The 15,541-nt window shown below is 39.5% G+C and overlaps 1 protein-coding gene across 2 annotated transcripts in view; it reads right to left on the bottom strand.

Moving 5' to 3' along the window:
* Window positions 1-15,541, bottom strand: part of grik4 (glutamate receptor, ionotropic, kainate 4) — a 1,090,788-nt gene that overhangs the window by 331,413 nt on the left and 743,834 nt on the right. The window lies entirely within an intron of this gene.

Here is a 15,541-nt window from a genome sequence, read left to right as displayed (position 1 = left end):
CTGCCTTGATAAGAACAGACATTTATCAGACGGCGGCTCGTGGGTGGGGGAGCAATTACATTTCTGAGGTGAATTAGTATGCTGCTCGAGAAGTGTCTGACAATTTGATTAAATCAAAGTCACAGTGGAGAGCGCTCGTGAAGGAGATGGTGAACTTTTCAGAGTTGCTGTCATTAGCTCCAAAAGAAGCTATTAGAACAATCAGACACAGCGCTCCCCTGCATCTGGCAACTTTACAAAAAACTTCTGATTACAAGAGGCGCTTTAAAGATTGATTTTTCAGTACGGAAAATGTGGCGTGGTTGTGTGGAGGACAGGAAGTGTATGTAAACTCATACAGACAGAAGCCTTTGGATAGTGGGACTCACGGGTCGCGATAGTGCCAAGGAGAAGCCGGAGCTTGAAAACTCTATTCTGTTGTTTAATTCCCTTGTTTGGGAACACTTTGGCTACCTGGTGAAATATGTCAAAGAAAAGGGACAAGACACAATTATTTGAAAATAAACTATACAACTAAAAACTAACTACAAACCCCGTTTCCATATGAGTTGGGAAATTGTGTTAGATGTAAATATAAACGGAATACAATGATTTGCAAAACATTTTCAACCCATATTCAGTTGAATATGCTACAAAGACAACATATTTGATGTTCAAACTAATAAACATTTGTTTTTTTGCAAATAATCATTCACTTTAGAATTTGATGCCAGCAACACGTGACAAAGAAGTTGGGAAAGGTGGCAATAAATACTGATAAAGTTGAGGAATGCTCATCAAACACTTATTTGGAACATCCCACAGGTGAACAGGCAAATTGGGAACAGGTGGGTGCCATGATTGGGTATAAAAGTAGATTCCATGAAATGCTCAGTCACCACTTTGTCAACAAATGCGTGAGCAAATTGTCCAACAGTTTAAGAACAACATTTCTCAACCAGCTATTGCAAGGAATTTAGGGATTTCACCATCTACGGTCCGTAATATCATCAAAGGGGTCAGAGAATCTGGAGAGATCACTGCACGTAAGCAGCTAAGCCCGTGACCTTCGATCCCTCAGGCTGTACTGCATCAACAAGCAACATCAGTGTGTAAAGGATATCACCACATAGGCTCAGAAACACTTCAGAAACCCACTGTCAGTAACTACAGTTGGTCGCTACATCTGTAAACGCAAGTTAAAACTCTCCTATGCAAGGCGAAAACCGTTTATCAACAACACCCAGAAACGCTGTCGGCTTCGCTGGGCCTGAGCTCATCTAAGATGGACTGATGCAAAGTGGAAAAGTGTTCTGTGGTCTGACGAGTCCACATTTCAAATAGTTTTTGGAAACTGTGGACGTCGTGTCCTCCGGACAAAAGAGGAAAAGAACTATCCGGATTGTTATAGGCGCAAAGTTAAAAAGCCAGCATCTGTGATGGTATGGGGGTGTATTAGTGCCCAAGACATGGGTAACTTACACATCTGTGAAGGCGCCATTAATGCTGAAAGGTACATACAGGTTTTGGAGCAACATATGTTGCCATCCAAGCAACGTTACCATGGACGCCCCTGCTTATTTCAGCAAGACAATTCCAAGCCACATGTTACATCAACGTGGCTTCATAGTAAAAGAGTGCGGGTACTAGACTGGCCTGCCTGTAGTCCAGACCTGTCTCCCATTGAAAATGTGTGGCGCATTATGAAGCCTAAAATACCACAACGGAGACTGTTGAACAACTTAAGCTGTACATCAAGCAAGAATGGGAACGAATTCCACCTGAGAAGCTTAAAAAATGTGTCTCCTCAGTTCCCAAACGTTTTCTGAGTGTTGTTAAAAGGAAAGGCCATGTAACACACTGGTGAACATGCCCTTTCCCAACTACTTTGGCACGTGTTGCAGCCATGAAATTCTAAGTTAATTATTATTTGCCAAAAAAAAAAAAGTTAATGAGTTTGAACATCAAATATCTTGTCTTTGTAGTGCATTCAATTGAATATGGGTTGAAAAGGATTTGCAAATCATTGTATTCCGTTCATATTTACATCTAACACAATTTCCCAACTCATATGGAAACAGGGTTTGTATAAACTACTTGCGCAAACTCCAGGTTGCATATAGTGACTGTCTCAGAATCCTGCTCGGAAAGCCCAGGGGTAGTAGTGCCAGCAAGCTTTTTTGTGATTTTGGGATAATCACCTTCCACGCCACCTCAAGAAAACTGATGTTTAAGTTTATATGTAGACTGCATGGGTCCGAGAATGATCTGATTATACGGATAACCAATCCTAGGTGTAGTTCTGTCAGGTACCAATCGTACATATGGAAACACTCGTATCTGTGCCTTTTATAGAATGTGTAGACACATTTTTAATATATATATATATATATATATATATATATATATATATATATATATATATATATATATATATATATATATATATATATCATTTTTTTATTTTATTTTTTATTTTTTATTGCTGCTTGTATTTATTTATTAGATGCCTTTTACTGAATATGTAAAAGCACAGTTTTTAATATTATTTGATAATGCCTTTTATACTTTATTTTGTTTGTTTTATGTACTGTATGTGATTGTATGTCTACTTGGACGTTGGAGTCTGCAATAAAGTTTGATTGATTATAAATAAATAATTGCATTGCATAATCAAAATGATCGGATAACTATCTGTTAGCAGTTAGGGTATGTTTGATTTGAAAACATATTTTTTATTTATTTTTTCACACAAAGTCTAAGCAGTTTTAATGTTTTGTACCAGAAACGAACCCAAACCAAGTTTATGAGGAAACTGTACTCTCCTGCTGATAATATATTGTAGTTTAATTCACAGTGAGTTCGGGAATTTTCTAACAAAGTATTTAGGTTTGTGTTTTGTATGTGCTTGAAGTTAAGCACATTCTCTTATTTGTATTATCCCATCCAGTCATCATGGAATCATGGAACACGGATATTTACTAACACTTGTAAATGTCATTGAAACAATGAAGATTAACACGTCATATCTGGAAAGGCCGTGCCAATCCACTAAAGGCCTGGATTACGATAGGTTTGCGTGCACTGAATTGCCTGATAGCACATGCAAAGCTGATGTACTAAACGTGTGCAAAGTGGATAGTGTCTGTTAAGGGAGCAGAATAAGGCGTGCAATCCGTTTTGCACCTCTGTCTTCATTAATAGGCAAAATATATGCTAAGCATCAAAAGGCCTAAAATATTTGGAGGAGAATAGATGCACAATTATTTGTTTTTGGGGGGAATTGAGGGGATTATTTTGATGCGTTAAAGAGTCTTATGGCCTGAGGGAAGAAGCTGTTACAGAACCTGGAGGTTCTTTATCAATCATCCATCCATTTTCTACTGCTTGTCCCTTTTGGGGTCGCGGGGGGTGCTGGAGCTTATCTCAGCTGCATTCGGGCGGAAGGCGGGGTACACCCTGGACAAGTCGCCACCTCATCTCAGGGCCAACACAGATAGACAACATTCACACTCACATTCACACACTAAGGGCCAATTTAGTGTTGCCAATCAACCTATCCCCAGGTGCATGTCTTTGGAGGTGGGAGGAAGCCGAAGTACCCGGAGGGAACCCACGCAGTCACGGGGAGAACATGCAAACTCCACACAGAAAGATCCCGAGCCCGGGATTGAATTCAGGACTACTCAGGACCTTTGTATTGTGAGGCACATGCACTAACCCCTGTGCCATCGTGCTGCCTCTTTATCAATCAATCAAAGGTTATTTATATAGCCCTTAAAGGCCTACTGAAACCCACTACTACCGACCACGCAGTCTGATAGTTTATATATCAATGATGAAATCTTAACATTGCAACACATGCCAATACGGCCGGGTTAACTTATAAAGTGCAATTAAGTGCAATTTTAAATTTCCCGGGTAATATCCGGCTGAAAACGTTTCGGTATGATGACGTTTGCGCGTGACGTCACAGATTGTGCGGAAGTATTGGGACACCATTGTGTCCCAATACAAACAGCGTCTGTTTTCATCGCAAAATTCCACAGTATTCTGGACATCTGTGTTGGTGAATCTTTTGCAATTTGTTTAATGAACAATGGAGACAGCAAAGAAGAAAGATGTAGGTGGGATCGGTGTATTAGCGGCTGGCTACAGCAACACAACCAGGAGGACTTTGAGTTGGATAGCAGACGCGCTATCCGACGCTAGCCGCCGACCGCACCGATGATGAAGTCCTACGTTGCGCCGTCAATCGCTGGAACGCAGGTGAGCACGGGTGGTGATGAGCAGATGAGGGCTGGCGTAGGTGGAGAGCTAATATTTTTAGCATAGCTCTGTCGAGGTCCCGTAGCTAAGTTAGCTTCAATGGCGTCGTTAGCAACAGCATAGCTAGGCTTCGCCAGGCGGGATAGCATTAACCGTGTGGTTACAGGTCCAGTGTTTAGTTCGGTGTCTCCTGATAGTAGAAGTAATAGTAGTATTGTTGATCTTCGGTCTATCTTTCCAGTCAGGGGCTTATTTCTTCTGTTTCTATCTGCAGTTAAGCACGATGTTATCACGTTAGCTTTGTAGCTAAAGTGTTTCTTCGATGTATTGTCGTGGAGATAAAAGTCACTGTGAATGTCCATTTCGCGTCCTCGACTCTCATTTTCAAGAGGATATAGTATCCGAGGTGGTTTAAAATACAAATCTGTGATCCACAATAGGAAAAGGAGAAAGTGTGGAATCCAATGAGCCCTTGTACCTAAGTTACGGTCAGAGCGAAAAAAGATACATCCTGCCATCCTGCACTGCACTCTAATCCTTCACTGTCACTTTCCTCATCCACAAATCTTTCATCCTCAAATTAATGGGGTAATCGTCACTTTCTCGGTCCGAATCACTCTCGTTGCTGGTGGGAATGATTGTAAACAATGTGCAGATGTGAGGCGCTCCACAACCTGTGACGTCACGCTACTTCCGGTACAGGCAAGGCTGTTTTATCAGCGACCAAAAGTTGTGAACTTTATCGTCGATGTTCTCTACTAAATCCTTTCAGCAAAAATATGGCAATATCGCGAAATGATCAAGTATGACACATAGAATGGATCTGCTATCCCCGTTTAAATAAGAACATTTCATTTCAGTAGGGCTCCAAAAACATGCACCTGGGGATAGGTTGATTGGCAACACTAAATTGGCCCTAGTGTGTGAATGTGAGTGTGAATGTTGTCTGTCTATCTGTGTTGGCCCTGCGATGAGGTGGCGACTTGTCCAGGGTGTACCCCGCCTTCCGCCCGATTGTAGCTGAGATAGGCTCCAGCGCCCCCCGCGACCCTGAAGGGAATAAGCGGTAGAAAATGGATGGATGGATGGCATTTCAGTAGGCCTTTAATCACAAGTGTCTCAAAGGGCTGCACAAGCCACAACCACATCCTTGGCTCAGATCCCACATCAGGGCAAGAAAAAACTCAACCCAATGGGATACAATGAGAAACTTTGGGGTCCATGGGAGAATACGTGCAAGGCCAGATTTGACAGGGACACACCCATATTTAAGGCTTGCTCCACCCATAGCGCACATCTGGGATAAAGGCGCGCACTGACAGACGAGTTGAAGGGGAGAATGCTGCGCAGCCATGGAGCAAAAACAATTCTAAAAGACGCAGAAATGCACAGAAGCGACATTTGACGCATTATTCTGCGCAATTCTAAAGCCCTTCCTAAAATGTCTTAAAAACAAATTCTCAAGGGTTCTTAAGCCAGTGCATGAAAGGAATGGAAGATGGTTAAAAGAGCAAGCCTTTGGTGAGGTTGCACACTGTAGCCAGCCGACCCGGCTGGAGGTCTGTGCAGCTGTTCTCTGACTGAATGAGATTACATTCACAGCGCTAACACCACTGACCTAAAGCACTCTGAATGCTAAACCCAACACAGAGCCAAACCTTTGTCCAGTGAGGGTCTGGATGTAGGATGTACTTGGTAGGGCAGGCAGGACGTCTCGCATGACAAAGGATGATCCTAAAAAGGAGCCCGGCGTCTTTAATAATCATCATCAGAGCCTGGCAAACATGTCCGCACGCTGCTTTGATGATATCTTTTGTACTCACTTGAGAGATGGGGATGCTGACTTTCTACCACCCTTGTCTCTGTGACGTCTCTTGACATCCACAAAGGGAGATAATGGGAGTAATTGATACACTAAAGAGATGGTTGGGGGCATAAGGAAATATCTTATCTACATGGACAAATGGACGTATCATTTTTTTTTCAAACAATTTTGAAAAGGTCTCACTGAGTATTGGAAGTGTGTTTTGTTTTGTTGTATATTTGATGGCCGTGGGATGGGTGATGAGCCAAGGAGACGCCAAGTGGAATCGTCGAACAAAAAGCTGTATTTTGTTTCAGCGAGCCTCGGACTAAAGCTGCAGCTCTAGAAAAAGTGCCAAATGTCTTCATGAACATGAACAAACAAGGATGGGGCGAGGGTCACCACTTTGTGAACAAATGCTTGAGCAAATTGTCCAACTGTTTAAAGGCCTACTGAAACCCACTACTACAGACCACGCAGTCTGATAGTTTATATATCAATGATGAAATCTTAACATTGCAACACATGCCAATACGGCCGGGTTAACTTATAAAGTGCAATTTTAAATTTCCCGCTAAACTTCCGGTTGAAAACGTCTATGTATGACGACGTATGTGCGTGACGTCATGGAGTGAACGGAAGTATTGGCACACCATTGTGTCCCAATACAAACAGCTCTGTTTTCATCGAAAAATTCCACAGTATTCTGGACATCTGTGTTGGTGAATCTTTTGCAATTTGTTTAATGAACAATGAAGACAGCAAAGAAGAAAGCTGTAGGTGGGATCGGTGTATTAGCGGCTGGCTGCAGCAACACAACCAGGAGGACTTTGAGATGGATAGCAGACGCGCTACCGTGAGTACAGCTTTGGCTTCCAAACATTTGATCGCTTGCCCGTACGTGCGTGGCGCTATGTGCATGTCACGTACGTAACTTTGGGGAAATATATGTTTCTTGCCGACTGATGGCGGCCGGGGTGTCGTCGAAAGCTACAACGCCCGCCACCGCACCGCTGTCCTCACCTTGACTTCCTCCATCTCCGGGCCGCCGACCGCATCAGTGATCGGGTGAAGTCCTTCGTCGCGCCGTCGATCGCTGGAACGCAGGTGAGCACGGGTCGTGATGAGCAGATGAGAGCTGGCGTAGGTGCAGAGCTAATGTTTTTAGCATAGCTCTGTCGAGGTCCCGTAGCTAAGTTAGCTTCAATGGCATCGTTAGCAACAGCATTGTTAAGCTTCGCCAGGCTTGAAAGCATTAACCGTGTATTTACATGTCCATGGTTTAATAGTATTGTTGATTTTTTGTCTATCCTTCCAGTCAGGGGTTTATTTATTTTGTTTCTATCTGCATTTAAGCCCGATGCTATCACGTTAGCTCCATAGCTAAAGTGTTTCGCCGATGTATTGTCGTGGAGATAAAAGTCACTGTGAATGTCCATTTCGCGTTCTCGACTCTCATTTTCAAGAGGATATAGTATCCGAGGTGGTTTAAAATACAAATCCGTGATCCACAATAGAAAAAGGAGAACGTGTGGAATCCAATGAGCCCTTGTACCTAAGTTACGATCAGAGCGAAAAAAGATACGTCTTGCACTGCACTCTAGTCCTTCACTCTAACGTTCCTCATCCACAAATCTTTCATCCTCGCTAAAATTAATGGGGTAATCGTCGCTTTCTCTGTCCGAATCTCTCTCGCTGCTGGTGTAAACAATGCGGAAATGTGAGGAGCCCTTCAGCCTGCGACGTCACGCTACTTCCGGTACAGGCAAGGCTTTTTTTATCAGCAACCAAAAGTTGCGAACTTTATCGTTGATGTTCTCTACTAAATTATTTTAGCAAAAATAGGGCAATATCGCGAAATTATCAAGTATGACACATAGAATGGATCTGATATCCCTGTTTAAATAAAAAAAAATCATTTCAGTAGGCCTTTAAGAATAACATTTCTCAACAAGCTATTGCAAGGAATTTAGGGCTCAACTACGATGGACTGATGCAAAGTGTAAAAGTGTTCTGTCGTCTGACGAGTCCACCTTTCAAATTGTTTTTGGAAACTGTGGATGTTGTGTCCTCCGTACCAAAGAGGAAAATAACCATCTGTTATAGGCATAAAGTTGAAAAGCCAGCATCTGTGATGGTATGGGGGTGTATTAGTGCCTAAGGCATAGGTAACTTACACATCTGTGAAGGCACCATTAATGCTGAAAGGTACATACAGGTTTTGGAGCAACATATGTTGCCATCCAAGCAACTTCATCAATGACAATGCCAAACCACATTCTGCATGTGTTACAACTGCGTGGCTTCGTAGTAAAAGAGTGTGTGTACTAGACTGGCCTGCCTGTAGTCCAGACCTGTCTCCCATTGAAAATGTTTGGCGCATTATGAAGCCTAAAATACCACAACAGAGACCACAGACTGTTGAACAACTTAAACTGTACATCAAGCAAGAATGGGAAATAATTCCACCTGAAAAGCTTAAAAAATTGGTCTCCTCAGTTCCCAAACGTTTGCTGAGTGTTGTTAAAAGGAAAGGCCATGTAACACAGTGGTAAAAATGCCCCTGTGACAACTTTTTTGCAATGTGTTGCTGCCATTAAATTCTAAGTTAATGATTATTATTTTTTAAATAATAGTTTCTCAGTTGGAACATTAAATATCTTGTCTTTGCAGTCTATTCAATTGAATAGAAGTTGAAAGGGATTTGCAAATAATTGTATTCTGTTTTTATTTACAAATTACCCAACGTGCCAATTTCACCGGTTTTGGGTTTTGTACAAAACCAAACTTTGAGCACCTCTTCTCACAAAAGAAGCAAACAAGTGAATGAGAAGATAGATTTTTCTCACATTTGGTGCTCATAAACAGGCCCTTACTACATATTTTATTGTTAAACATCATTATTTATAACATATATTAATATTTGTTTCACCCTTTCAGCAGGAGGCACTTCTATACCAAATATAACCGTCATATTTTTCTTTTGAAAAAAATTGCCCACTTCAGCCATCTTTTCTTTAACAGCTTTACACTTAAATGCGTTATCTGAGTCATTTTCTCCATTGTCGTTATTTTCTTTATAACGTCAGGCCACAGATTCCGGGTAAGAGGTTTGAGTTATAAGAACATCATTTAATGGCTTTTCTAGAAGCTGTAAAAAGAGCCTTAGCAAAATAACGATCCTCTGTTCGTACCACTGACACGACTACGATCCAAATAACATTTGCCAAACAGCGTCTGCATACTATAAAATGGTGTGTACAAATCGGGGCGTGTTGCGTCTGATTTAGTAAGACTGCATGTACAATTGATAACAAGTGCAAAAGTTGTGCAGACTGCCCTATTTGAATAAGGTTTTTGTGCATACTCTACTACGCGCCATGGCTGTCACCATGGAAACACCAATTTCCCTCCACATTGATGTTATCATATCGCTGTGACATTTTGCTATGTTTTTAAAAATGCAGCAGACAACTATAGCATGTCTCACTTTTTCTTGGCATTTTAGAATCAGTTCTGCAGTGCGAACAGAACCCACTTTTTTTTTAGCTCGCTGAAAGTGCTGGATTGTTCCAGTTGCATGGAAATGCATATTGCAAGTACACGTTTTATTTAATAATTTCTCCTATATGAATAAATGGACGCTAATAAAAAACAAAGAAACACCAGCAGACAGCAAAACAAATCCCCTCAAACCACCCGGCAGCTATGACATTATAAAATGATATTGCTAAATACACAATTTCCAATAGTCTTATTTCTGACAGTCAAAACGTCTGTTTTTGCCACATGATCGCCTCCTTTTTCAAAGCCATTTGTGCGTAACTGTGCCAGTTTGCACGACATGCTAAATATAAACGCAGCACAGCGGCCGCAGAACAGGGTCCGTCTTGATAAATCACAATGTTAGTGCTAAATTATTCTATTTGCATTTCCTCCTCACAGTATAGTAGCTGTTCAATCTGCATATATTCTGCATATACATGAAAAGAGACACGCTAAATGGTTTGCACACTCTACATTGCGCTATTGAAGTGAATCAATTAACTCATATCATGTTCTACATATGGTGAATGTTTATAATCAACTTGGAGAAAGCAAACCACCAGGTTTAAGTGAATAATGGCTGAGCCCATAATAAATTAAGTAGCCTTAGTTGGACATTCGCATGTGGACTGGGTCAACTCTCTCACGAAAAGAGGCAATAAATTCAGAATCTCGGAATGCAAACGTGATAGCTCTATCCTGGAGGAGAGACTCCGTGTTTATCTCCACGTCAACATTTAAGTTACAACATATAGAGGTTGTTTCCCGGTCACGTACACACAAACACTTCTTTACATTGTCAGGTTGTACTCTCCTGAATTAACACACACTCAGACAGAGAAAGAAGGAGTATAAGACTGTGGTTCGGTTTCTCCAAGTTAGGAGTGCCTCACTTTTTGACTTGACCCCCTCCTGTATAGTGACGCCCGCTTGTAATAAAGCAACTTTTGGTTCAGTAAAGCGTCTCCGACGTCTCTTTTGATCCAGCCGTACTGCCGTGTCATCCTTCTGTCCGGACGAGGATGACAAGACCAGAAATACACATCACTATCTACTTTGCTCGTTTAAGAGACACAACCCTCTGCACACAAGCTTAGTAGGTCAGCTTTGGGTGTGTTACCAAGTTTGCACATGTTTTTAATACACGCAAACCTTTAGTAGATCAGACCCTCAGGGTCCTATATACAGTAAGTACATAGTCACACATGTCATTGGAATAATATATCCCAGCACTTTGGACATCATTTAATGTACTTTTTCCCAATATCAATTTTAATATGGCAGAGGTATTGATAATATTTTACATTATCATAGGTGTAATGAAAAAAATGAACACGTTTTCCAATTAAACACCCTCCAAAGTGGTCTGCTAGAGAAGGTTAACTGTGTTTCACATACAGGTATATCGTACCATTCGTGCACTGGATTATAAGGCGCACCAACGATGAATGGTCTATCTTTTATCTTGTTTCATATATAAGGCGCACCGGATTATAGGGCGCATTAAAGGAATCATATTATTATTGTTTTTTTTCTAAACGTAAAGCACTTCCTTGTGGTCTACATAACATGTGATGGTGGTTCTTTGGTCAAAATGTTGCATTGATGATGTTTTACAGATCATCTTCAAGTCGCTTTCTGACGTCACTTCAGGATGTGCCGTTTTGTGGGCGGTCTTATTTACGTGGCTCATCTTCCACATTGTCTTCTCCCCGTCATCTTTGTTGTAGCGGTGTAGCGTGCAAGGACGGGAGTGGAAGAAGTGTCAAAAAATGGAGCTAACTGTTTTAATAACATTCAGACTTTACTTCATTCAATATCGGAGCAGCATCTTCTCATCCGGAAACAACAACACCCGTGAAAAAAACGTCCAACCGGAACTCTCTAATAACTAAAGTTCCTTGGGTGAATAATTTAAACTCACTACACCGGTATGTTTTAGCGCTTTCATGGCGAGTTTACTGACAGATATAAGTAAGAACTTTAAACTACTTTATATTAGAAATGGCAACAGCGGAGGATGAATGTCCCATAACAAGAAGATAGAGAAAAAGAAGAAGCTTATCAACTACAAAGGCGCACGCACAAATTGTCAGGATTTATGCAGATCCCAAATACAGATCAGCAGGTAGAAGGTAAGAAAAGTTGCTTTTGCATAATATTGTGAAACAAAACGCCAGATAATAGGTCTTGCCTTATACACACACCATAATAATACTCCTATGTTGAAGCACAGTACAATCCTTCAAGCGGTGTGGCTTCATAGCTTACCAAAGTCGTACTAAAACATTTTGATAGATTTTTGAGCGGCGTGTATAATGTTCTATAATTTCAATGGAACATATAAAATGTTGGTGTTGTTCACTTGAGTCATATTGCCACCATAGTGCAGTCTACACGTATCTCTTATGTTTGACTGCCATCTACTGGTCACACTTATCATTACACCAAGTACCAAACAAAATTGCTTCGAGGTCGGTAAGCAAAACCACAATTATCCCTTACTTTAGGCCAGCGTTTCTCAAATTGTGGGGCGCGCCCCACTGGTGGGGAATAGAGACATGACAGCTGGGGCGCGAGGAACGGGAGGAAATTTCACTTTGATTTTGTTCTATTTTTTATTATTATATTCTTTGATTATTTTTTTTTACTATGCTTTCATTTTCTATACACACTGGGAATCACTTTGTGATTCTGTCTGTGAAATCCGCTATATAGATACATGTAAATTACTTATTTTTCCTGTATGCTTTACATTTCTAGGTAGGAGCGAAAGTTTGACAGACAGCAACAGTAACTAATGGGGGCGGGGCTAAGCGGAAGCTTTGTGAATGGCGAGTCACTGTGCGAGGATTTGCTGTTTTGCAAATACATAAAAAATAGAGCCACTGCTGATGAGCTGTTCAAGATAATGGACAGTTTCCTCAAAGAACACGACCTTAAATGGGAAAACTGTGTGGGCTTTTGCTCTGATGGCGCGCATGGCAAAGTCAAGAAACGGGCTGCAGGCTCTAATAAAGAGGGTTGCGCCAAATGCGCATTGGACACAATGTGTCATTCACCGGGAAACACTCGCGTCAAGGCAGCTCAGCCCCGAACTCAATGAGGTTTTAACAGTGGCAGTGTCAAGCCTGCAGCCCCGATTTGAAAAGCTGTGCAGTGCAAAACAGGCTCATTGCAGCCACTAATGCTGGAGTACTGTAAAACTCATGTTCACTTGCCCTGTCCTCCTTTTTTTGGCAAAGATTGCAAAGTGGCACTGTTATTTTCATTTATTATTGAACTTGATGCAAGTTATTTGATGTATTATTGAACTTGATGCAAGTTATAACACTTGTATTTGATTTATTATTGAACTTGATGCAAGTTATAACACTTTTTTTGATTTATTATTGAACTTGATGCAAGTTATTTGATTTATTATTGAACTTGATGCAAGTTATAACACTTTTATTTGATTTATTATTGAACTTGATGCAAGTTATAACACTTTTTTTTATTTATTATTGAACTTGATGCAAGTTATAACACTTTTTTTGATTTATTATTGAACTTGATGCAAGTTATAACACTTTTGTTTTATTTATTATTGAATTGATGCAAGTTATAACACTTTTGTTTTATTTATTATTGAATTGATGCAAGTTATTTTATTTGATATTGAACTTGATGCAAGTTATACCACAGCTGCATAGTTATTTTATTTATTATTGAACTTGATTTTATTTTATGTTATTGAGTTTGAATGTATAAAACTTGATATTACTTGATGTTCGATAAATTTGAAAATGTTAAGCTTGGCATTAGTGTTCTGTTGGGGCGATGGGGGCAGGTGGGGCTTGAAAACTCCCCCTTTTCCAAAGTGGGGGGTGACAAAAAAAGTTTGAGAACCACTGCTTTAGGCGCACCGGGTTATAAGGCGCACTGTCAAATTTTGAGGGGGAAAAAAAGATTTTAAGTGAGCCTTATAGTCTGGAAAATACACATTTTCACTTCCTTATAATGGTGAATATAAACCAAAATTGTAAAATATCTGAACAGATCACTATTGTTTAAACAACATTGCCATGATCCCACATGGCAGTTCTGACTTTGTTCTTTATTTTCCTGTGTTTGGTATCATTTCATGTCCTGGTACTGGTAGTTTTGGTAGTATTTCCCGTTTGGTCTTTGTGGTTTGCACCACCTTTACTTTGTGTCCCTTGTCCTGCCCTGTTCTGCATTGTTATTTAGATGTATTTAGTTCCACTTTGTTCCCTCCTTTCAGTACAGTTTTAGTTCAGTGTCAGTTTATTTCGAACATGCATACGATACAATGTAATTCATCACATATTTCCAGTTGTTTCATTACGGCACGTCCGAAAAGGAGTAGGAAGAAGCTGAGCTTATTTAATCCTACCCCTTTTCGTACCATAGCAATTGTATCCTATTTTCTTGTTCTCTGTAACAGAACAGTGACCAAATAAAAAATAAACAAATAATATACCGTAGTAAGCAAACAAATATAACATTTATAAATTATCTTTGTCTCAATAAAAAAATAAGGGTTTAATTATTCATCATAATTCTTGTTCTGTGTACTTTGTGAACACTTGTAGTTTGAACAGTCTCTTAAACTGAATCATATTGGTGCTTTGTTTGATTTCTTTGGTTAATCCATTCCATCATTTAATTGCACATACTGATATGCTAAAGCAGGGGTCACCAACCTTTTTGAAAGCAAGAGCTACTTCTTGGGTAGTGATTAATGCGAAGGGCTACCAGTTTGATACACACTTAAATAAATTGCCAGAAATAGCCAATTTGCTCAATTTACCTTTAACTCTATGTTATTATTAATAATTAAAGATATTTACACTTAATTGAACGGTTTAAAAGAGGAGAAAACACGAAAAAAAAATGACAATTAAATTTTGAAACATAGTTTATCTTCAATTTCGACTCTTTAAAATTCAAAATTCAACCGAAAAAAAGAAAAGAAAAACTAGTTAATTCGAATCTTTTTATGGAACATCATTAGTAATTTTTCCTGATTAAGATTAATTTTAGAATTTTGATGACATGTTTTAAATAGGTTAAAATCCAATCTACACTTTGTTAGAATATATAACAAATTGGACCAAGCTATATTTCTAACAAAGACAAATCATTATTTCTTCTAGATTTTCCACAACAAAAATTTTAAAAGAAATTCAAAAGACTTTGAAATAAGATTTAAATTTGATTCTACAGATTTTCTAGATTTGCCAGAATAATTTTTTTGAATTTTAATCATAATAAGTTTGAAGTAATATTTCACAAATATTCTTTGCCGAAAAAACAGAAGCTAAAATGAAGAATTCAATTAAAATGTATTTATTATTCTTTACAATAAAAAAAATAAATTTACTTGTACATTGATTTTAATTGTCAGGAAAGAAGAGGAAGGAATTTAAAAGGTAAAAAGGTATATGTGTTTAAAAATCCTAAAATCATTTTTAAGGTTGTATTTTTTCTCTAAAATTGTCTTTCTGAAAGTTATAAGAAGCAAAGTAAAAAAAAATTATGAATTTATTTAAACAAGTGAAGACCAAGTCTTTAGAATATTTTCTTGGATTTTCAAATTCTTTTTGAGTTTTGTCTCTCTTAGAATTAAAAATGTCGGGCAAAGCGAGACCAGCTTGCTAGTAAATAAATACAATTTAAAAAATAGAGGCAGCTCATTGGTAAGTGCTGCTATTTGAGCTATTTTTAGAACAGGCCAGCGGGCTACTCATCTGGTCCTTACGGGCTACCTGGTGCCCGCGGGCACCGCGTTGGTGACCCCTGTGCTAAAGGTTTTAAGTGTTGTACGTGCATACAAATGTTTAGTGCTGGTTCATTATCTTCTGTATGCCAAAGTGTTCTGTTGCTTTTTGAGTTCTATTACTGTTCTATTACTGTTCTTCTGCCTGGTACTTAGTA

This window comes from Entelurus aequoreus, linkage group LG10, assembly GCF_033978785.1.
Source record: "Entelurus aequoreus isolate RoL-2023_Sb linkage group LG10, RoL_Eaeq_v1.1, whole genome shotgun sequence".
Lineage (NCBI taxonomy): Eukaryota > Metazoa > Chordata > Actinopteri > Syngnathiformes > Syngnathidae > Entelurus > Entelurus aequoreus.
This window is presented reverse-complemented; position numbering and strand designations above follow the sequence as displayed.